The following is a 25,082-nucleotide window of genomic DNA, read 5'->3' as shown; positions in this document are numbered from 1 at the left end:
TGAAGCTTTAAGTTTCTTACCTATATATGACCAAACAAATGCATTAATTACAAGCAAAATTGCAATGTCAATACAATTTGACTCAGTGATATTCTTCTTCTTCAGGGTTAAATTGAAGAAAGTAGTGAAAAACACTAGACCATTCAGGTATGACTTAAATCAAATTCATTATGATTATTCAATGGAGGTGACAAATCGATTCAAGGGATTATATCTGGTAGAGAGTGCCTGAAGAGCTCTGGATGGAGGTTCGTAACATCATACAGAAGGCAATGACCAAAACCACCCCAAGGAAAAAGAAATGCAAGAAGGCAAAGTGGCTGTCTGAGGAGGCCTTACAAATAGATGAGAAAAGAAGAGACACAAAAGGCAAGGGAGAAAGGGTACTGAATGCAGAGCTCCAGAGAATAGAAAGGGAGATAAGAAGGCCTTCTTCAATGACAAAGGAAAGAAATAGAGGAAAACAGCAAAATGGGAAAGACTAGCGATCTCTTCAAGAAAATTGGAGATACCAAGGGGACATGTCATGCAAAGATGGGTGGACAAAATAAAGGACTGAAGCAGTGAGAACCTAACAGAAGCAGAAGAGATTAAGAAGAGATGGCAAGAATACACAGAAGAGCTGTATAAAAAAGGTCTTAATTCATCAAATGCAGTGATTGTACATTATTTACTACTTTTTTCTTTTTTCTTCAGTCCATGCCACACATCGTAGCTTATTTCCCCAACCAGGAATGGAACCCATGCCCCATCCAGTGAGAGGGCAGAGTATTAACCACTAGGCCTCCAAGGAAGTCCATCATTTACTACTTCTAAAGAACAATGGCGCTTCCTTGGTGGTGCAGTGGTAAAGAATCCACCAGCAATGCAGGAGACAAAGATGACATATGTTTGATCCCTGGGTCTGGAAGCTACCCTGAAGGAGGGCATGGCAACCCGCTCCAATATTCTGGCCTGGAGGATCCCATGGACAGAGAAGTGGCTGAGTATGTATGCAAAAGAACAGCTACAAATTACTAAGTAAAAGAACCACAGTTGGGTAAAAGTCTACTTGAAAGGTAAGTGTTTTGCATCCTGCATTTTTGTTTATTCATTTTTTTTGTTTGTTTATTTTGCTTTGTTTTAGGTCATTATGCCTATACTTGTTTTCACTTTTGGGTAATGGAAATCTCTTACATTTTTCACTTTCCCCACCCCCCTGAATTTAAACTACAACGAAATCTACCTAAACAGTAAAATATAATATGATGGTACTTTTACTTGCTACAAAGGGGCTCATACACAGATGCAAATACAAAAATCACAAGGCCATTTTTGCGTATGAAGTTTATATCTATCTGAAGAAAAATGTTTTGATACTTTTTTTTAAGATTGCTACTCAATTCCAAAACCATAACTCATATATGCCAGAAATGTACAGCTTCCTAAAACATTTTAGAAATGTGTAAGGGACACTTTGTGTACATTAGTAAGTTAAATGCTCAGTAAAATCCTATGAGACATAATGATATCTTCACACTGGTGGTGGTGGTTTAGTCACTAAGTTGAATTCGACTCTTGAGAACCTGTGGACTGTAGCCCACCAGGCTCCTCTGTCATGGAATTCTCTAGGCAAGATTGCTGGAGTGGGTGCAATTTCCTTCTCCAGGGGATCTTCCTGACCCAGGGATCAAACTCAAGTCTCCTGATTCTGAACCGAGCACTTGGAAGAGTTAAATGCATTACAGTATTACACAGAATAATCTGCAAAGCTAGAATTCAAAATTGGTTCTGTCAAATACCATGTTCTTTATTCTCTGGATCACTATATTCTGCTGCTCACTTTCTCCTATTATCTGTTTTGATATATACTCAGGAATGTTTACTTCAGTACTTAATAAATGCAGTTCCACATTATGCACCAGCCATCAAACAGTTGCCAATATTATATTAAATTCCTAAGATAAAATGATCAAAATCTTTCCAAGTGCCATTGATTATATCAGCAATAACATCTCAAAAGAGTTAACTCAGTAATTCTATATGCCTCAGTATTTACTTCTTTTTTTGACCTACAGTGCTCTAGTATATAATTTTTGTGTGTGTGCTGAACCCCAAAGAAGATTTGACTGAAATTATAAAGTGTATTCAAATCTCTGCATTATAGATGCATTGTGATGAATAGAAATGTGAATTCCTGACAGGGTAGAAAGAGAGGGGAAGGAAAACATGCAATTGGGAAGAAGGTGATTGTTTATCACAAACTTTGATTATTCACCTATTGAAGAATTTTTGCACCTTGTGGTTAATTATTAGACCCATCTTTTCCTTTTCAAAGAATACAACATGGTGTTCTCTGAGTTGTTCTCCTTCATTTAATAAGTTTATGAATCAGTCAGTCTATATCTGTGACTGTTTTGATTGCACTTTTCATTGTACTTATGACTGGTAGACTGGGAACTATAATAATGAATCTGAAATGGTGTGGATGCAATGAGAAAGCTCGAGTAAAGCAGGAATAAACAGATGAGATTTTACTTGATCTCAGTGGCAGTCAATTTGATACTTTGTATTTAATGGAAAATAATTGAACATTCTTATCTCTGACCTTTACAATTTAAAATGAATTACTGTTATATATTTTCCATCATTAGTTTTTCCTCTAATCTATTTTTTCTCATAAAAATAATTGACTTGAATAAAATTTCATCTTTTCTGAATTTCATATATATTCTTTTGGAGTATTATTAATTATTTTTTACCTGTATTACTTAGCATGGTGTTTTTAAACAGCCTCAGGGTAAACATTAGCATTTCAAAGGTTTTGGTTTAGTTTTATTTTGATTTCATCCTCAGCCTGCTATGAGATGTGTGTCTTTTTTTCTTAATTTAAAAAATAAATTATTTTAAAATTTATTGGCACTGGCTCATAAAATAATGTATCCTTACTTTTCCTAGCATGTTTTATACCAACTATACCCGAAAGAATATTAGGATAACCCAAAGTCACAAAAGAATAACTAAGGAAGTACTGAATAGATCATAAAATGAAAATATTTCATAGGATAAATTCTTGGGCTCCAAAATCACTGTGGTGGCAAACGCAGCCATGAAGTTAAAAGACATTTGCTCCTTGGCATGAAAGCTATGACAAATCTAGACAGGATATTAAAAAGCAGAGACACCATTTTTTGCTGCCAAAGGTCCAAAGGTGTGGTTTTTCCAGTGGTCATATATGAATGTGATAGTTTGACCAGAAAGACAGCTGAGCCCCAAAATGTTGGTGCTTTTAAATTATGGTACTGAAGAAGACTCTCAAGTGTCCTTTGGATTGGAAGGAGACCAAACCAGTCAATCCTAAAGGAAATCAACCCTGAATAGTAATTTAAAGGACTGATGCTGAAAATGAAGCTCCAATACTTTGGCCATTTGGCTAATTTGAGGAGCTGACCCATTTGCAAAGACCCTGATGCTGGGAAAGATTGAAGGCAAAAGGAGAAGTGGATGGTAGAGGATGGGATGGTTAAATAAGCATCACTGACTCAGTGGGTATGAATTTGACCAAACTCCAGAAAATAGTGAAGGAGAGGGGAGCATGATATGCTGCAATCCATAGGGTTGCAGTCAGACACACTTAAGGAGTGAACAACAATAATAGCAGCAATATGATATTAAATTGAAAGTTATTTAAAGAATGGAAAGAAGTTATTTCACAGTTTATAAGTTGAAAAAGAGGAGTTTTATTATAAAAGGAGAATGCTGCTTAATTTTCATAAGATCATAGATTTGCTACAAGAAATGTAATTATTTGAACTTCCCCACAGATATAGTCCAATACATATGTCACTGGTATGTCCACGAGACAATTTTGAGAAGCTACCTAAATGTGGGTGGGTTGGTGAGTGATATGCCTGTTGTGCAGGCAATTAGGAACAGTTTTCTATAGGGAATAAAAATATATATATAAGAAAGCCAATTAAAATGCGTTCTGCTTTCTATCATTATATACCAACAGTTCCAAACAAAGTCAGTGATTAAAATCTCCTCGAGACAGGACAGATTTTTCCCATTGCCCCTCTCCCTTGGCACATCACTGATCAGGGGTCAGGAATGTATCACGTTGGACATGTTTTCATGTGTTTATTGGCCATCTGTATGTCTTCCCTGAGACATTTCTCCAAAGAAGACATATAGGTGGTCGATAACACACATGAAAAAATGCTCAACATCATCGCTCATATTAGAGAAATGCAAATCAAATCAGCACTGAAGTATCACTTCACACTGATCAAAATGACCATCATCAAAAAATCTACAAACAGCAAATGCTTGAGAGGACGTGAACAAAAGGGAAACTTCTTGCACTATTTGTGGGAATGTAAATTGATAGAGCCACGATGGCGAACAGTATTAAAAACTAGGAATAAAATTACCATATGACCCAATAATCCCACTACTAGGCGTATACCCTGAGAAAACCATAGTTCAAAAAGACACATGTATCCCAATGTTCATTGAAGCACTATTTACAATAGCAAGGACGTGGAAGCAACCTAGATGTTCAGTGACAGATGAATGGATAAGAAAGTTTTGATACATGTATGCAATGAAATGTTACTCAGCCATAAAAAGGAATGAATTTAAGTCAGTTCCGGTGAGGTGTTTGAACCCAGAGCCTGTTATACAGAGTAAAGTATGTCAGAAAGAGAAAAGCACATATTGTATATTAACGCGTATACATGGAATCTAGAAAAAATGGTATTTATGAACCTATTTTCAGGGCAGGAATAGAGACTCAGACACAGAGAACAGACTTGTGGATACAGTGGCGTGAGGAGAGGGTGGGAAGAACTGAGAGAATAGCACTGAAATGCAAACATTACCTTCTGTAAAATTGCTAGCTAGCAGGAAGGTGCTATTTCATACTGAGAGGAGAGCTCAAGCCTGTTCTCTGTGACAACCTAGACTTGTGGGATGGGATGGAGGGTGAGGGGGAGGTTCAGGAAGAAGGGGCGTATGTATACGTATGATTGATTCAAGCTGTTGTATGGTAGAAACCAACACAGCATTGTGAAGCAATGATCTTCCAAATAAAAATCACTAATAAGACTATTAGGACAAAAAATATAGCTGTCATGTGTGGTACAAGAGTATATTTGATCATAGAATAAAAGTGGGATCCAGTGCTCATTTTTTCTTGTTTTTCACTATCATGGATTGAGGAGGAAACAGTTGCTGGTATTTCTCCAGGTATTACTTAAACGGATTTCATAATAGTCCAGTTTTGCTTGATAAAGATGGATACTTGTAAAACTTGAAGTTGCAACACTGAGAAATTTTTTCAGAGATTTCTTAAGATAATAATTTCTTCAAGTTTCTTTCTTAGCTTGTAACTGAGATGGAAAACTGGATTAAAAAGAAGAAAGTTAAAACACCTTGATTCTTTGGTTAAGATGGCTTCTCAAAGTGTCTGTGTTTCAAAAGTACTCATGTCTTAGTGGTTTTTGCTTTAGCTCAGAACGTTTCTCATTCTCCATTTATGTTGTCTTTTCCGTGTTCAATTTGTTTTCCCTTCTTCTATCACATGAAGAAAAAGAAAGTCCCCTACTTAGATTTAGAAGCAGTAATAAGAAGCAAATCTTTTGAGATTTTACTTTAATTAAAAAGAGCTATGTCTGCTTGCCATCTTTTCTTCCCACCTGCAGTGAAATTCTATTAGCAGAGATGCCAGTGGACAGAAAGTAGAATGAGTGCATCTGAGTGCACCTGCCCCACCAACGTGAGTAGTTATTTGTAATTTTGTATTACTTGGGAAAGTCTATACATTTCACTATTTCCCAACATAATTAGATATCACATAGTGATAGTCAATGTTTAAAGATGTATTTTCAAAAAGTCAAGGAAATGTTTGGAAAGAGAATCCAAATGGTTTTCTTTTTTCCCCCCAAACAGCTTTATTTAGTGATTGTACATAGTCCTTTTTCAAAGGATTCATGGCTCAAGAGAATTTCAGAAGCCATCTGTTTCAATGTCCACCTAGCAATGGAGTGACTACCTGTATTTAGAACGACAGAGTAAATAAAGGATCAGCGTCTCGTACTATTTCACATTGTCAGTGATACTGGGAATGTTCTGTGCCGTTCAGTTATAGGACCCACTAGCCATGTATGACTATTGAACACTTGTGCATGTGTGCATGCTAAGTCGCTTTAGTCACGTCTGACTCCTTGTGACTGTACGGACTGTAGACTGCCAGGCTCCTCTGTCCATGGGATTCTCCAGGCAAGAACACTTGAGTGCATCCTCCAGGGAATCTTCCCAACCCAAGGATTGAACCTGCATCTCTTATGTCTCCTGCACTGGCAGAAGGGTTCTTTATCACTAGTACCACCAGGGAAACCCTTCAACAGTTGCACTGTGATTCATGATGGCTTGTTGTTTCTGTTCAGTCATTAAGTCATGTCCGAATCTGAGACCCCATGGACTGAAGCATGCCAGGGTTCTGAGTCCTTGACTATCTCCCGAAGTTGGCTCAAATTCACATGCATTCAGTTGGTGATGCCATCCAACCATTGCATCCTCTGTTGCCCCTTTCTTCCTTTCCCAGCATCAGGGTCTTTTCCAATGAGTTAGCTCTTTGCAACAGGTGGCCATTGGTAGTGGAGCTTCAGTTTTAGCATCAGTCCTTCCAGTGAATATTCAAAGTTTATTCTATTTAGGATTGACTGGTTTGATCTCCTTGCTGTCCAAGGGACTCTCAAGAGTATTCTCTAGCATCAGTTTTGGGAGGGGGGATCGGGATGGGGAATACGTGTAACTCTATGGCTGATTCATATCAATGTATGACAAAACCCACTGAAATGTTGTGAAGTAATTAGCCTCCAACTAATATAAATAAATAAATAAAATAAAAGCATCAATTCTTCCACTCTCCAGCATTCTTTATGTTCCTGCTCTCACATCTGTACATGACTATTGGGAAAACCATAACTTTGACTATACAGATCTTTGTCAGCAAAGTGGTGTCTCTGCTTTTTAATACACTATCTAGGTTTGTCATAGCTTTTCTAACAAGAAGCAAGTGTCTTTTAATTTTATGTCCTCAGTCACCATCTTCAATGATTTTGGAGCCCAATAAAATAAAATCTGCCACTGTTTCCATTTTTTCTCCATCTATTTGCCATGATGCAATGGGACCAAATACCATGGTCTTAGTTTTTTGAATATTGAGTTTTAAGCCAGCATTTTCACTCTCCTCTTTTACCTTCATCAAGAGGCTCTTTAGTTCATCTTTGGTTTATGCCATTAGGGTGGTATTGTCTGCATATCTGAGGTTGTTGACATTTCTCCAGGCAATTTTGATTCTAGTCTGTGATTCATCCAGCCCCTCATTTCACATGACATACTCTGCATAGAAGTTATATAATCAGGCGACAATATATAGCCTTGAAGTACTCCCTTCCCGATTTTGAAACAGCCCAATGTTCCTTATCTGATTCTACTGGTGTTTTTTGACCTTCTCAGGAGGCAGGTAAAGTGGTCTGATATTCCTGTCTCTTTAAGAATTTTCCACAGTTTGATGTGAAAGTCAAAGGTTTTAGCATAGTCAATGAAGCAGAAATAGATATCTTGTGGGAATTTTCTTGCTTTTTCTATGATCAAACATGTTGACAAATAAATTTCTAGTTCCTCTGCCTCTTCTATATCTAGCTTGTACATCTGGAAGTTCTTGGTTCATGTACTGTTGAAGCCTAGCTTGAAAGATTCAGATCACTATCTTGCTAGAATGTTAAATAAGAACAGTTGTATGGTAGCTTGAACATTCTTTGGCATTGCACTTTTTTGAGATTGGAATGAAAACACATTTTCCAGTCCTGTGGCCACTGCTGAGTATCCCACATCTGCTAGTATATTGTCTGCAGCACTCTACCAGCATCATCTTTTAGGATTTGAAATAACTCAGCTGGAATTCCATCAACTATACTACCTGTGTTCATGGTAATGCTTCCGGAGGCCCATTTGACTTCACACTGCTATATGTCTGGCTCTTGCTGAGTGACCACATCATCGTGGTTATCCAGGTCATTAAGACCTTTTTTGTACATAAAATTTAAATTTTGTTATTTAAATTAATTCAAGCTTAAATTTCTATGAGAAGATAGTTTTTACTCTATCATGAGATGCTGCATGCTTCCCAGGTGGCTCAGTGGGTAAAGAAACTGTCTGCAATGCAAGAGATACTGGAGATACGGATTTGATCCTTGGGTTGGGAAGCTCCCCTGGAGGAGGGCACAGCAGCCCACTCCAGTATTCTTGCCTGGAGAACCTCATGGACAGAGGAGCCTGGAGGGCTACAGTTCATAGAATCACAAAGAGTTGGACACAACTATAGCAACTGAACATAGCACATGGGATGCTGCATTAAAAAAAAAAAAAAAGCAAGCTCATTCTGTAAGGTGACTTTTCCCTTTGTTATTTACTGATATCAGGAAAAAGTACTAATATCCTTTTTATACTTTAGTCAAGTCAAATTAGGCTGCTTGCCGAACCCGTGTACTCTGAAGTTCCAGTGGCTTAACAAAGCAAGTGTTCCTGCTCTCTTTCTAAGTCTGGTGCTGCTGTGAGGATGTCCATAGCAGTCTGCTACAGCTCAGGGTTAGAGGTCACTATATATAGCCCTGCTATGTCATCTTACGGCCTCAATGGCTACAGCAGCAGTGAAAGAAAATGTGATAACCTCCAGTAAAAGCGACACAAGCTTCTTTGGCTCATGGCCCATTAGTCAAAATAGTCATACGTTCTCAAGAACTTCCAGAAAATCTTGGGAGTCTCCCCAGGAACTAGAGGCAGAGAGGGCAGACCTGGTGAGTAGAAAGTCTTTATTGCTCTGTATTTTACCTGTATGTTCACAGACACATGTTAGACCTTCCAAGTTCCAGTTTCTTCAGTCCCTTGAAATAGGGGTATTAAATCTGATCTCATAAAAGTACTGCCAGGTTTAAATAGGATTATCTTGCAGAAATCGCATAGCAGAGAATCTGCTTCATAGTAAGTGCTCAATAAAGTTTAGTTCGGTAGCTTTTTTTAGGTCACTGTACATTTATGATACTGAGCTTTCTCCTTTAGCTGTCAGTTTAATTGCATGTACCATAAAGAAAGCAGACCCCAAAGAATTGATGCTTTTGAACTGTGCTGCTGGAGAAGACTCTTGAAAAGTCCCTGAACAACAAGAAGATCAAACCAGTCAGTACTAGAAGGAAATCAACCCTGAATATTCACTGGAAGGACTGATGCTAAAACTGAAGCTCCAATACTTTGGCCACCTGATGCGAAGAGCCGACATGTTGGGAAAGACCGTGGTGTTGGGAAAGGTTGAAGGGAGAAGAAGAGGGTGACAGAAGATGAAATGATTGGATGGCATCACCAATTCAATGGATATGAACTTGGGCAAACTCTGGGAGGTGGTAAGGGATGGTGAAGCCTGATGTGCTGCAGCCCAAGGGGGTCACAAAGAGTCAGACATGACTTGGTGACCAAACAGCAACAACCAGCACCACGATATCATTCAGTTTCACTTGGTGCTGTGTATGCAAAATTTCCCACAAGGATTGGAAGATCATTAACTGAAAAAAAATTTTGAAGAAAAGTGAAAGGTAATAAATCTTTTAGAATACATAAAGCATGTACTATGTAGCTATGGTACATACACACTAACTGAACTAATACAGATATAAGGATGAAAATTAAAAGCTACAAAAGCTCAATCACTAAGTACAATATTTTTTCTCTTTTCTCTCTTTCAATAGTACAAATTTTTATAAATCCCAAACACCCTTCAAAATAGAACCACCCAGTATTTTCAGAAATGGCGTGGACAATTTTAAGGAGGAAAGAGATTAAATGTGGGATTAACCATGCATAATGAATACTTGAGTAAATATTAAAATGAAAATATGTTTACATAGCTAGAGGGCAAGTTTCAGCTGCTCCCAGGCAGATTTAAATTATGCATTCTTCTTTCAGAGGATATGTGACCTTTAAATGCACATTATTCTGGAGATGGCTTCTTTTCATGATTTTAGTAGGAAAATGCCGTGTGTGGTTTTATTTAATTGTGTATAATCAGATGGAAACCAGTATTCAATATAATGACTCTGCTTGATTAGCATCCTTCATTTTAATGATGATTCAATGGTAAGCTGGTTACATTGGAAAGAGAAACTCTTCCTAGTTAAGACCATGACTGCTTCACCAATGTCGTGTGTCATTAAAGCATCCTGGGGGCCGAGAGGAATTTTTTGGTTCATTTTGACGAGTATATTATGTGCCTTCTAATGAATGTGTGAGTATAATAGCTTATTGTGGAGTCACTCAGACATTCTTCCCTTTTCACCTTCCTGCCCATTTATCCTCATACTCAGAGTCCACACACACACACACACACACACACACACACACACACCTGCTCTTATTCCTTTCTGTATCAATATATTTAATGTATTTTTCTCATGTGGAACCTAAGTAGTTGTAATCTTGGTTGGGACATGGATGTGTTCCTACATATGACATGATTTCGGCCATTCTTTTATTCATGAACAGGTTGAGGCTGAAACAGTACAAAGACTCAGCAAGTCTAATGCAGACAAATTTTAATTGAAGCATTCCATCTTTAGTAATTTCCTTCCTGATAAGCTTCTATCTATCTCCAGGTCTCCTACTCCACATAGCTTTTACCATACTCAAACTGAAGAAAGAAACATTCACAATGTTAAATGTGGCTTTGCTTATCTGACACCGACTTTACAATATCTTCATTTACTAAATTTTATATCCCTTTGAGTGGACTTCCCCGGTGGCTCAGTGGTAAAGAACCCACCTGCCAAACCAGGAGACATGGAGACAAGTTTCAATCCCCGGTTCGAGAAGATCCTCTGGAGTTGGAAATGGCAACCCATTTCAGCCATTACAGCCAATCCAGTATTCTTGGCTGGAAAATCTCATGGACAGAAGGGCCTGGTGGGCTACAGTTCATGGGATAGCAATGAGTCAGACACGACTTAGCAACTGAACACACACACACATATCCCTTTAAGTACAAATTGGTGGCTCAGCTGGTAAAGAACATGCCTGCCAGTGTGGGAGATGCAAAAGATATGGGTTCAATCCCTGGGTTGGAAAGGTGCCTTGGAGAAGGAAATGGCAACCTGCTCTAATATTCTTGCTTAGAAAATTCCATGGCCAAAGGAGCTTGGAAGGATACAGCACATGGAGTCACAAAGAGTCAGACATGACTGAGCGTGCACACACACACACAACACACTTTCTTTTTGAAGCAGTATTTTTCCAGCATAGAATTAGGAATAGGATTTCATTAAATATATAAATACAATTTTAACATAAAGGAGTTAATCTTTATAGAAAATTGAGTCTCTTAGAAGCCACTTTATTTTGTGTTTGCGTGTGTGTGCTCATGTGTCATATTAATGTGTGAGCCTTATTTAGTCAGCTTGTCATGCTCAACCTTGAAACTGCAGTACTGTGTACCAGAGAAAATCATTAATAAGAATTAACTTCTATTCGAAGTTATTGCAAAATCTTCTGTTATGTGTCTAATTCCCTTATTACAATTTCTGAAACTTATTAGGATATGTTTTTGTGTCTACCTCGAAATTCATATTAAGTGTGAAATTATGTACAATACAAGGATTCTTTCATGTAGTAAGATTTTTATGTTGACTGTATTCTCTAAACCCAAATTTTATGTTGGTGAAAGCAAAGCAAAATAAACAAACATACCATAGGGTAGGTGATGTTTTCCTAAGGACAGCATTGATATCATCCAGTGAAACATTTTACCAAATTATATCTTTCAAACCAGTATTCTGACATAATTTTTTAGACAAAATTACTCATTAACATTTAATTAAAACAGTCCTTGGCCTTGCATATGCCTCCAGCAACTGTCCAGATACTGTATTTAAATGATGAATAAAGTGACGATGGGAACATAGTCTTAACAGTCTGAAGTGTCAAATTTAGAATGGAGTATAAGTTACTAGTATCAGACTGTGTATATATAAGGTTACTATTTCCCTATTAAATTCTATCATAGCTTCAGCATTGATTTCATAGTGAGAAATATATGGTACATATATTTTAATAAAGAAATATTAAATTCATATTATGCAAAAGAAACATACAAAGGTATAGCTATTCAAAGTAATATGTATACTTTTAGCTCTACATGTTTTATAGTTGTTAATAAAATACATGAATATTTATTGATGATATATTCAACTGAGTACAAATATCTTCTACTTTTCTTCTCAAGATGTAATTAAATGTCAGAATTTCTAAAGTTTAATGTAGATAAATTCCACACTAAATATATTTTAAATATATTTATATAAATGCATAAGTATGTTATATTTATGTATTTTTACTTTATTGGGGAAACACAGAATGTGTGCAAGGCAAAGTTTATTTGTAGATGACAAGGATCATATTATGTACTTTATGCAGAAAATATTGAATACAAGGAATTTGGTAATGGGAAAAATTCTGGAAGGTCTAGTAAAGCAGGCTTTAGGTTGGGCTTTTGTTGGTCTCTCAGTCATTTCTGATTCTTTGTGACCCCATGGACTGTAGCTTTCCAGGCTCCTCTGTCCATGGGATTTCCCAGGCAAGAACAATGGAGTCAGTGGCCATTCCCTTCTCCAGGGGATCTGTCCAACCCAAGGATCGAATTCAGGTCTCCTGCATTACAGGCAGATTCCTTACAGTCTGAACCACCAGTGAAGCCCCAGGTTGGGATTTTCAGTTCAGTTCAGTTCAGTCACTCAGCTGTGTCCAATTCTTTGTGACCCCATGAACCGCAGCACGCCAGGCCTCCATGCCCATCACCAACTCCTGGAGTCTACCCAACCCCATGTCCATCGAGGTGGTGATGCCATTCAACCATCTCATCCTTTGTTGTCCCCTTCTCCTCCTGACCTCACTCTTTCCCAGTATCAGAGTCTTTTCAAATGAGTCAGCTCTTCACATCAGGTGGCCAAAGTATTGGAGTTTCAGCTTCAACATCAGTCCTTCCAATGAACACCCAGGATTGATCTCCATTAAGATGGACTGGTTGGATCTCCTTGCAGTCCAAGGGACTCTCAAGAGTCTTCTCCAACACCACAGTACAAAAGCATCAATTCTTTGGCACTCAGCTTTCTTTATAGTCCAACTCTCACATCCATACATGACCACTGATTCCACAACTCACATCATCAAAATGAAGGCTTGAGACTAGCCTTTCTTGCCTGATCAACTGACATAAAAACATAATTTATAGACCCCTAATTGCAATGGAATTTAGAAAATTTATATTTTTGTTGGTTTTGTTGTTTTTAAATTTCCAGCCTCTGCAGCCCAGTAAGATACTGTAGAAGAACATTGGCTTCTATGCTTTTGTGAGGATGCTGGCCCAGATTTTTGGAAATGTTGAGTAAAATGGGAATAAAAAGAGACCAGACTGCTAGATCAACTGTGGCACAGAATACTGAAAGAAACAGTTATTCTTTTCTAGCAGGACTAAAAAACATGTCAATTCAGAATAAATATTAAAAAGGAGGAGTGTGATGTGGGAAAATAATAAAAGCAATGTTTTAAATATTGAGTTAATTGCTCTGATTTATGTTACCATTCCCTAACTCATAAAGTGAAGCTGGATATATTTTAAATACATTTGAAATATTTTCCTCTAAGTGACATAGATATAGGTTCAGAGCTTGCGTTTCTGTTCCTATGGATCTAATCATATAGTTTGATTTTAAAGTAATAAATATTTACATAATTCCAGTATTGTGATGAAAGTGATATGTTTTTACTGTTAGAAATGATCTATTGATGAGAACAGACTCATTTATAATTTTAGGAAAATATAGAAATACTTTACTCTTTGAGAACATGAAGCATAAAAATTGGGAGCAGAAAAATAGACTCAGGTGCTAATTTGATCATCTTTTATTGAGGGATGTTAGTGTATCCTAACTAAAGGTTATATATTAACCTTTAAGAAATGAAAGAGTAGTCATAAAGTTATTCACCTAAATTAATGAAAACCAATACCATTAACATAAGTCACTTCTGTGAATGAGATTAAAGGTAGAATGGAGGAAGAAAGACTTGATTTTCATATATATGCTATGTATTATTTATAAACTATGATAATCTCAAGCCCTCTTGTTGTCACTGAACTCTCAACTATTCCATATTTTTTCATCAAAAGTTTGAGACCTGTCTTTCTGGTTTGTACTGATTTCATCCATAAGGAGGAGCAGAATGGCTAGTTCAACATTCTCTGGATCCTATACACACTCATTATCATTTTGTCTACTCATTTATGTGGGGTGACTGTGTCATTGCTTTAATTTAGTAACTACCTATCAATGGGAGAGCCCTAAGTCTGTTCGTCTAACTCTGTAGCATCCCTACATGTCAGACTCTGATACAGAACTTCCTACTGGTCACCTCTACCTGGGTAATCCCCGGGCATCTCAAACTCATCCTATCCAGACAGTACTGGTCTTTCCATTGTTGGAACTGCTGGTGATCTAGTAGAACATTAGTTCTAGTACAACTAATGGTGTTAGTTGATATTTCTGCCATACTACAAATCATGACCAAATTCTTTTTTTTTTTTTTTTTTTACGTAGACATTTAAATTTTTCTCCTCTCCATGCCTCTATTCCTTGTGTTGTTTTAAGGTTTCGTGTTTACTGCCCCCTACAGTAGCTCCCCTCTCTATCCCCTTCGTTTTTTTTGTTTGTTTGTTTGTTTTTTAATCTTTTTTTGATGTGGACCATATTTATAATCTTTATTGAACTTGTTACAATAGTACTTCTGTGTTTTTTGTTTTGGTTTTTGGCTGCGAGGCATGTGGGATCTTAGTTCCCTGACCAGGGATCGAACTCACTCCCCTTGCTTTGGGGGCAATGTCTTAACTTCCAGACCACCAGGGAAGTCCCTCTAGCCCTTACTTTCAGACTTCCCTGTCACAGAGCGATTTTCAAAAAATTGAAATCTCAGTATGTTTCTTTTCTGCTGTAAAGCTTTCAGGACTCCCCTTCACCTACAAAATATGAGCTAAAAGTCATAATATACAGACTATGTGACCCTCCATTTCATCAGTATCTTCAGGCATCTTTTAAACTCCCTCAGTTGTAGTTTCTATTTCTACAATTCCAGATAATTTGTCATGTCCTACACTTATCTAGATAGAAAAATTTTCTTTTCTCCATGTCTTATTCACTCTCCCACTGCTCCTTTAGCTCCTAATTTGCTCTAAAGAGGTCTCCAGGCTTGGTTCCTCTCTGGGCCTGATAGAGTATAATTTCTGAACACTCACACCCACAAATTACCTGGTATATTTAGTTCTCATTGAACTTTCCTGGTTGTCTTAGATTTTTGTAGGTCTGTTTTCCAAATGGATTGCTAGATTCTTAGAGTCCGCATCTGTGTCTTCATTACTTCTTATCCTGTAAACCTATCAAATCTTAAACACTTGCCAAACAAATTAATCAGTGAACAAATGACCAACTGGTGATTATTTTATCAGTGGGCAGAGCATATCTCTTACATGTCATAAGAGATGTTCATAAACTACCAGGTCTGCTAAGCATGTAAATAGACTTTAAAAAATCATACCTCAATATATTCCAAAGAAATTATTTCCTCAAAATTGAAAATGTTAACTGGCATATTCAATGCAGGGGAAGAAAAACATGAAACTTTTTTCTCCTTTTGTGTGTTGCTCCAGCCCAAAGAAAAATGTTTCTTTGAGCAGGTGCCTCCAGGTGTCAGACTGCAGGAAGTCATTTAAAACTGGGGCACACCAGGGTAGTTTCCATGGAAGCAGAAATTAACCCCCAGGAACCTCATATGTTTTTAAGAACCTTCAGGAGCACATCTGTTGCAGCCTCCATCAGACAACAATTGAGGCAAATTTTTATTACAAAATGCAAGTAGGGGAAAGAGCAATCACCTTAATAATTATTTCTTGTGCTACTGCGAATCTTCATTTCAGTGATATATGTTTTATATGAATATTTGGAGTAAATAGTTCCAATGTAATTTGATTTTTAAAGTGTTCTTTTTTCCAAGTAAATTATCCTGATTTAAACTGTGAAATGCTAGTCATAGATATTAACAGTTGATAAACACTCTGTTCAATACTTTATCCTTGCCTTTGCTTTTGAACACGTTTTTCTTTTTTAATATTTGTAAACATCTTTAGTCGTATTTTCTCAGGAAAAGCTTCAGTAACTCTGAAGGATATTGGACACAGATTGTACACTCATCACGAAGAAAAATACTGTGGTCTAATAATTCTTATTGTTAAGAAGAATTCTTTAAGGACTATATTGGATTTATTTAGCAATTTATGCTAGCATTTTGGAAATCTGCAACTGGTTAAGCTCTTTTTTTTCATTTTTCCAGCCTTTTATTTCTGTGAGTTTCACTGGAATATATTGTCTAGTGATCTTTTACAACACAAAAAATTCATTTTGCTTAATAAGTAGATTCAGAGGAAAAACTGCCTCTTACTCTTGGTCATCTATTTTAAACTGACTTTGACAGGTACGAGTAAAGAATCAAGAATTTAAGCAGAATTGTGTTCTTTTACTTGTATTATGTGTCCTTTTAATTTATAAAATAAAATAAAATTAAAATCATGTTTTTCTAGCCATATCCATTGTAAAGTCCCAGGAACTATTTTAACCCCATGATTTATCCAAGCCTAGAGATTCTTATTCTTCAATACAATTTTTCCACTAAATGGAATCATGGTCCCTTAGAGACATGGATTCATCATGTTTGGAGTTTAAAGGTACAAAGCAAGCTTAAAATAAATTTCTGTGTCAGAAAAAAAGACAATTCACATTATTTGGATCATATGGAAGATTCAGAGATTAATTAACAGATGATCAGATAGGCCAAGTGGAGACTATTTTAGATGAGAAGAATATTGATCGAATTTGTCTAGCTCACAGTGACTATGAAAAGATCTTGAGTCCATAAGGAAACACACTTACAAAATTATTAACCAATATGTTCATGAAGTTGAAGATAATAGAATGCATTCTGCTAAATCTTGATAATCAATTTTTTGTTGTCCCTGACTAGTTTATTGTACCAAGAACATAAAAGTTAGTAAATATTAATGAAACAGAAAGAACTGTCTAACTTTACTGATTTGAAATCACCCTCTTGATTATCATCATGGATCAGTAAAAGCACATCAAGCTATCCTGAAATCTAATAGATATAATTTTAAGTATCTTTAAGAATGTTATGATCCTAAGATTATAGAAGGGTAGTGAAAAATTCACAAACTCATTTAAATTTGTATCTTTTTAGGGGCTGGAACTTCCAGAACTGCTATGTGAGAAACTCAGTCCACACTCTCAGCTAAACAATCATCTAGCAGGTGAAAATCATACACAATTCAAAATCACCAGAAATGATGCAAAGGGCAGACACCAAATGGAAGACAATTATTCAAGAAAATCTGTTATGTCATAGTTAAAATAGACAGTGTCTGTGGCATTTGATCACAACCTACCCCCTCCACCCAAAGCTTAGTGTGATGGAAGCTACAGATCTTAGAGAAAAGCTTAAAAGTAAATATTCATGACTTTGAGTTAAGAAATGGTTTCTTAGATATGACACCAAAAGCACAAAGTGACAAAAGAAAAAAATATAAAATTATGCTTCATTATAGTTACTGATTTTTGTGCTACAAATGATGCTATCAAGGTAAGCTACAAAACAGGAGTAATCATTTAAAATTCATAATCTGATACAAGATTTATATCTAGAATATAAAAAGTACAACTCAATAGTAGAAATAGAAATAATCCAATTAAAAATGAACGAAAAATCAGAATAGCCGTTTCTCCAAAGAAGGTAGACAAATAGCTCATAAGCACAAACCATTATTGGTAAATAGGAAAGTGTAAATCAAAGGCTCTTTGAAATGGTGTTTTATGTCTTCAAAGACATTTTTAATCAAAGATAGATAATAACAAGTGTTAGTGAATATCTGGAAAAATTGTTATTCACATTCACTCCTTGTGGGAATGTAAAAAAAAAAATCTTTGGAAATCAAACTGTTTTAGAAAACATTTTGATATTTCCTCGAGTGGTTAAGCATAGAGCTACTGCCTCTCAATTTCACTCCAAGGCAATAGCAAGAGACATGATAATATGTCCACACAAACCCTTGTACATGAATGTTTAGCGTTTGATAGAGCTTGTTGCTCAGTTGTGTCTGACTCTTTGCGACTCCATGGACTGAAGCCCACCAGGCTCCTCTGTGTGTGGAATTCTTCAGGCAAGAATACTGGAGTGGGTAACCATTCCCTTCTCCAAGAAATCTGCCAGAACCAGGAATCAAACCTGGGTCTATCACATTGCTGGCAGATTCTTTACCATTTGATCCACCAGGGAAGGCCACGTGAATGTTTACAGCATTACGCACAAAGGCCAAAAAGTTGAAACAATCTAAATGTTCATCAATTTATAGATGGATAAATAAAATGTGATCTAGCCATACAAAGGTATCACTTATCAATAAAAAGAAATAAAGTACAGATAGAGTCTACAATAAGAATAAACTCTGAAAATATTATGCTAAGTGAAAAAAAAAATCCAGTCACAACAGATGACATTGTAGGGTATAATTAATCTGAAGTGTCCAGAATAGGCAAATATATAGAGACAGAAAGTAGATTGGTGATTTCCCAGGGCTAGGAGTTTGCAGGGGATGGAGGGAAGGTAGGGAACAACTGCTAACAAGTATGAGGTTTCACGCTGGAGTGACAAGGAGTGTATGCTCAGTCACACGGTTGTGTCCTACTCTTTCTGACCCCATGGGCTAGAGCCTGGCAGGCTCCTCTGGCCATGGGATTCTCCAGGCAAGAATACTGGAGTGGGTTGTGATGTCTTGCTCTGGGGGATCTTCCCAAGCCAGGGGTCAAACCTGCATCTTTTGTGTCTCCTGCATTGGCAGGCAGGTTCTTTACCACTAATGCCAACCAAGAAGTCCCTTGGAATGACAAATATATCTTAAAATTAGATCTTTGTGATGACTGTACAACTCTTTGGTATGTTAAAAACATTAACTTATAGCCTTTAAATGGATGATTTATATGTTATATAAAATATATCTAATTAAACCTGCTTTTAAAAGACACTTTTTGGAGCCCTGTAAGTCAAAATTCTTGAGGCTAAAAGAAAAAATTGAAATATGAATTTAGGGATTGCGATCTTCTTTTAGAAGAATTAGATGAAATAACCAGAATCAATGGAAGTGGCATAATGATTACTCCTTGTATTAGTCAGGGTTGTCTAGAGAAGAAGAGCCAATAGGATACATACATCAGAAGAGATTTATTATAAGGAATTGATTCACACAATTATAGAAGCTAAGAAATCCCACGCTCTGCTGTCTGCAAGCTAGAGCCCCTGAAAGGCAGTGTTGGAAGACAGTGTAATTCAGTCCAAATCCAATGTTATTATAGCCCGATAAAAATGTGCTATAAATATGTGGAATTTATACATACATAAAGGAAAAAAGGATGAATAATATTTATATCTTTCCACAATGAGTAGAATTTTATGTTATACATTCCAGCAGTATAAATTTCCACTAACAAATAATCTGCTTATTTCCCTTAATGTTAAAACTCGCTTATTCCTTTAAACAAATATCATAGGTTTTTTTCTTTTCAGATATGTATGAATCTTTTTTCAATAAATATAAGTTTTATAATATTTAGCTGACTTGTTTTCAAAGAATGTCCTTCAATGCCTTTTCAGATGCACATTGACCTTGTTTATTCTGCCTTCCATGTTTTGTGTATATACATATGTGTGAGCGCCTGCTTGTGCTTCATTGTTTCAGTCGTGTCCAACTCACTATATGACCCCAAGGACTGTAGCCCACCAGGCTCCTCTGTCCATGGGGTTCTTCAGGCAAGAACACTGGAGTGGGTTGCCATTTCCTCCTCCAGGTGATCTTCCTAACCCAGGGATCGAACTGGCATCTCCTGGGTTTCCTGCATTGGAAGGTAGATTCTATACCACTAGTGCCACCTGGGAAGTCCTAAATACATATATATATATATATATATATATATATATATACAAAATGTCTTTTAAAATCCATATATATTTGGCTTAATTTCTTGGTGCTTCTCATGTTGTCAAACTGTATACACTTCAATAGTGTATGTTACTATCCAATCTTTTTAAGTTTGTGAATTTGTAAGTAAAAATGACTTCTTTCTCTGGGGATCTAAAAATTACTTGACAAATTAGGACGACTGAAGGTAGCTTGGCTTTTATCCACGTATAGAGTGAGAACCTGTAACAGTGGTATAAGAAAAAGTGTGAAGTAGCCTCCTGCCTTTTAACCTTCTGCTATACAATGGCTATCTTGCTTCTTACTGCATGAGGGGTTTATTCTTTTTATTTTGGCAGTCTTTGACAAAGTATACACACACACACACACACACATATATATATGCATGTATGCTGAGTTGCTTCTGTCGTGTCCAACTCTTTGCAAATCCCATGCCCTGCAGCCCGCCAGGCTTCTCTGTCCATAGGATTCTCCAGGCAAGAACGCTGGATTGGCTTGCCATGGCTTCCTCTAGGGGATCTTTGTGACCCCCAGGGAAGTGGGTCCTGGGACCTGGGAAGGTATATACATATATATATATGGCTACCAGTAGCTTCCCTGGCAGCTCAGCTGGTAAAGAATCCACCTACAGTGCAGGAGAGCCCTGTTTGATTCCTGGGTCGGGAAGATCCTCTGGAGAAGGGATCTACTACCAACTCCAGTATTCTTGGGCTTGCCTAGTGGCTCAACTGATAAAGAATCTGCCTGCAATTCAGGGGACCTGGGTTCAATCCCTGGGTTGCAAAGATCCCCTGGAGAAGCTAATGGTTACCCACTCCAGTATTCTGGCCTTGAGAATCCCATGGACTGTATAGTATATTGGATTGCAAAGAGTCAGACATGACTTAGCGACTTTCACTTTGACTTTCATATGTATACATATTCCCTGGTGCTTCAGTGGTAAAGAATCCACTTGCCAATGCAGGAAATCTGGGTTCAATTCCTGTATCAGGAAGATCCCCTGGAGAAGGAAATGGCAACCTGCTCCAGTATTCTCGCCTAGGAAATCCCATGGACATACGGGCTTGACAAGCTATAGTCCCTGGGGTCACAGAAGAGTTGGTCTTGACTTCACAACTAAACAACAACTATATGGCACTTTGTGCATCTGTCTTCCTTGGGGAATTTTGCATAATTTACTTTTTAGAAACTAGGGAAGTGTCATTGCAGTAAAGCGTAGATATATTGACACTGTGCTGTTTAAAGAAGTTAGAGGCCTTCCTTCTCCTGGCTATATAGGACAGAGGCCATCGTTTATTTATGCATTCATTCCTGTATTCATTCGTGAATATATTCTATAGCATTTACTGTTAATTGGTGTAGCAACCTCTCTAACAACTTACAGTTACAGAGACTTCTTCTTGAAGTGAATACCCAGTAGAGAAGATAGATGGGCCAACATTTAAACTTTTACATTCTAGATGTGCAATGGGGATTGAGAGTAACTCCAATTACTAATTAGTTTAACCTTAAAGCTCTTTCAATGAAGATATTAAAATGTGGTTTTAAGTGAAATCACAAAATTCCTCCCATAAATTTTATATTTCCAACAAATACAAATATCTATAAAGATTATTCTTAATTTATATATAAAAATAATTTCTGGATTTATGTATTAGTTGAGCTAGAAAAGTCCTTGAAAGGGAATCATATTAATTTTCTTAATCAATAAATTGATTCTATTATTTTTTATATTGGCAAAGCAAAACTATTGCTTTCATTTGTTTCATTTATGATTAACTCCTAATTTATGTTTAAATACTTCAGTTACATGTGCATTAGCTTGAGGTGGTCCTAGTCAATGCCACCTCTCCATCATTTTAAAAATTATTATTCAGGGCACTTATTACCTACAGGAGTAAAGCTTATCTGCCTCTTCAGTGAGAAAATAAGTCCTAGACTGCCACATAATAGATGTTCAAGAAACATTTATTTAATAAATCGCTGACTTAGTTGTGCATTCTGATGGTGGTTTTCCATTCTCTAAGTGAGCCTAACTAACCTTTCTGTATATTCATACTTTCAAGTAGTGATGCATGCTAGTCATGTTTCTTGTTTAATCTATCCCCTTCCCACTGACATATATTTCACTTTCTTAAAGTTATTTGCAATCAATTATTCTAGTTTTTAATTACTTTCTCTGTGCCAAAGTGAAAGCTTTATTTCTGAAAATGGTGTATTATGCTTAAATATGCTCTACCATATGCAAGTTTAAAGTAGAGAATTCCTGTTTTTCTTTTCCAGAACGAATTTGTAAAACCCAATGATATTTGAATCTACTGAAAAACAAATTGTTGCCCAGAAATCTTTGGTTCCAAGGATGTTATTGTTTTTCATTTTACTTTAAGTAGTTTATTTGTGTTGAAAACCAGTTTGACATAATGTATTGATATAATATTAAAGTAAGACAATCATAAATCTCTAGGATATTTTATATATATAATTTAAAACATGTGATGTCATATTACCCATTATGATTCTAATATTATGCTTATTTAATGAATATGGATTATTGTAAAAATATTTCTTTGTGATATTAAAATAAATTTATGCATGTTTGTTTTACTTTAGAATTTTTTCTACTTTATTAACTATATACAATCTCTGTAGTTTGTATATAAAAACACTTATTGACTGCTGTGTTTCAAAGTATAAAAATTATTCTTATTCATTCCTCAATTCAAACTGACTAATTATAAATGATGCTGTGATGAACATTGGGGTACACATGTCTCTTTCAGATCTGGTTTCCTCGGTGTGTATGCCCAGGAGTGGGATTGCTGGGTGATATGGCAGTTCTATTTCCAGTTTTTTAAGGAATCTCCACACTGTTCTCCATAGTGGCTCTACTAGTTTGCATTCCCACCAACAGTGTAAGAGGGTTCACATTGCAATATGTGGCAGGCAAATTAATCAAGATTTTTTAAAAAATTCATAATAATAACTTGTATCTTTGTTAATATAATACAATTAGATGTTTACTTTGATCTTCAATTACAGAAAACAAATATGTAAAATAAAAAATCATAAGCAGTAAATGAGACCATTTTTGTCTTATCAGGTATAAATTTTATTTGAATGACAATTTATGTAATTGTAAATAATTTGTATAAGATGTAAATCATGCATATAAGCTTTGCTGTCATCTTACGCTTGACTGAAAATATCCAATGAAACATAATTTGGAAAGTTTTGATTTGACAGCATTTGATGCATATAAATTGAACTAAGGCATACATATGTGTTATTCCAGTTTTATGAAATTAATTCCTTCATATTATAAGAAAGTAATAGCACATGCTTATCCAATCTTTCCTTATGTCCATTTTCACTGCTATATTTTACTTACTGATCATCTTATTCAGACTTGGATATTATCTACTTTGTAGATGCCATTCATCAACACTTTTAGTTATATTTTTAAAACAAACTGGCAGCTCTCTGATGCTATAAAGCTGTTTGTTTTCCTTCTGAATTTTGAGAGATTGTAAATTTTATTCCATTGTCAGATCACATTTCGTCTTTGAATTCACATAGGCAGTAATTATGTTAAACTTTTTTTCCAGAAAGAAGTAAAAATTTCTTAGAGTGTTAAACAAGGCCCTTTGCAAGTTATCTTGAATTTACTTTTCTAATAATCTCATTCAGTGTTCCATTCTAACTTTCTTAACATCCATCTAATGCTAATACTAGCAGTGCTGAGTTCTGTACTGTATCTTGAGAAATCAACTCTAGGCTATGTAAGAATCTGAATTTCTAGAAAGATGTTGGGTGGGTTATCAAAGCCTTGAATAATATAAATAAAAAACAATGACCCTGAATGAATTTGTCAGTAATTGAGTAAGCAGAAGCAGTCAAGTTTTTACACAGGAATCCCTTCAGCTCTTATACAGAAGAGTTTTGTGGTAGGGGGAAGGAAAATAGATGGTATTAATAAAATAGACATTGCGAGATCTAGGTCAGCAGATCTTTACTTTGACGGCAAGAGATAAGATAGTGGGGCTTCCCAACTGGTGCTAGTGGTAAAGAACCCACCTGCCAAGGCAGGAGACACAGGAGATGTGGGTTCAACTCCTGGGTTGGGAAGATCCCTTGGAGCAGGGCATGGGAACCCTCTAGAGTATTCTTGCCTGGAGAATCCCCATGGACAGAGGAGCCTGGCAGGCTACAGTCCATGGGGTTGCAAAGAGTCAGACACTACTGAGCAACTCAGCCCAGCATAGTGGATATGACGCAATGTCAGTTCCATGTCTAGGTTTCAAGAGTTCTTTCATATTTCTGATTCTTTTTGGCCCCTTGTGTGACAACCATGTAAACAAGTCTAGGCTAAAAAAAAAAAAAAAAAAAAAAAAAATGTCTAGTTTATCAACATTTTCTAGTACAATAATTATATATGAAAGTAAAAGTCGCTCAGTCCTATCTGACTCTTTGCGACCCCATAAACTGTAGCTGGCCAGGCTACTCTATCCATGGGATTTCCCAGACAAAAATACTGGAGTGGGTTACCAATTCCTTCTCCAGGGGATCTTCCTGACCCAGGGAATGAATCTGGGTGTCCTACAGAGCAGGCAGATTTCTTTACCATCTGAGTCACCAGGGAAGCCTCTATAATTACAGTCTTAATGGTGCTGGAATGATGAAGAATTGAAAGACTCTAGAAAATATTAAACACAGAAAATGTTCTGTATCCTTAGTAACATCAAGGAATGTCCTTCCCTCCTCTAATTTATAGACTAATTTCAAGACACAGTTCAAAATCACTTGGTATGTATTATCTGTTTTAGCATATTTTTTGCAAGGATGGCAGCAATTATTGCCTTTCCTGGATCCATGCTCCTTTACAACATGTCTCTGCATCTCTTTGCATCAAGAG

This window comes from Cervus canadensis, chromosome 27, assembly GCF_019320065.1.
Source record: "Cervus canadensis isolate Bull #8, Minnesota chromosome 27, ASM1932006v1, whole genome shotgun sequence".
Lineage (NCBI taxonomy): Eukaryota > Metazoa > Chordata > Mammalia > Artiodactyla > Cervidae > Cervus > Cervus canadensis.
The sequence above is the reverse complement of the archived record's forward strand: the minus strand, read 5'-3'. Positions refer to the sequence as shown.